Here is a 980-nt window from a genome sequence, read left to right as displayed (position 1 = left end):
ACGAGGAATTAGTAATACATGCATTATTTTCTCTAATGTATTCTATCAAACAACTCTTAAAATGAACAAATATTTTATCGCAACATGATGTTTCCTCTATTTTAATTTATGTATTTACTTCTTTTTAGTCCTTTAAAAGATACCACTTTCTTTATTTAGTACTCCCTCTATCCCAATTTATGTGACACAATTACTATTTGGAGAGTCGGAGGAAAAAGACAATTCCCAATTTTTCATATGCCTTTTAAATTATTTGAATTATTAATTATTGTGTTGTTATAAATATTTATATAATTTTTTTAAATATGTATATTTTATTTCAAAAAAAAAAAAAACTTGAAGATTCTATGTTCGAATTCACACTGAAAATTAAATAGTTTGACCTTTATACTCCGAATCATCACATACAAAGTGGGACGGATGGAGCAACTCTATAATTCCAACATCTCACATATCATGTTTAAAACCACAAGATATACAAGTCATTTTGGTATATTACACATATGTTTAGTTTAAGACTACAAGATTCAAAAGTCTCACTTATTTTCTTAAGTTTGTGCTCAGTCCACCTTTCAAAATACTAAATTTTGCACCAGTTGCAACCAAACCTCTCTATAACGGCATCCTCGTATAACAACACCTCGCTATAACAACCAAGTTTTTCCCGAAACCGATTTTTTATGTTATATTTTACCTCTCTATAACAATGTTCTACCTATAAAAATAACAACCATCTTTATAACAGTACGCTCTTTGTAAAATTACCTCTCTATAACAACTATCTTCTGTTTTTTGTCGTATAATGATTAATCATCTTTATAGAAATGAAATCTTTAAGATTACCAATAATAGGTCTAGAGATTTTGGCTTATATTTTAATACCTTAATACACTATTTATGATAAGGAATATTATCTGAATCTATATTTCCATCATTAGAAGATTTTCCTTCGTTATACAGCGTGTGATTAATTAAGCTTG

The sequence above is a fragment of the Lycium barbarum genome, chromosome 7 (assembly GCF_019175385.1).
Source record: "Lycium barbarum isolate Lr01 chromosome 7, ASM1917538v2, whole genome shotgun sequence".
NCBI classification, from domain to species: domain Eukaryota; kingdom Viridiplantae; phylum Streptophyta; class Magnoliopsida; order Solanales; family Solanaceae; genus Lycium; species Lycium barbarum.
This window is presented reverse-complemented; position numbering follows the sequence as displayed.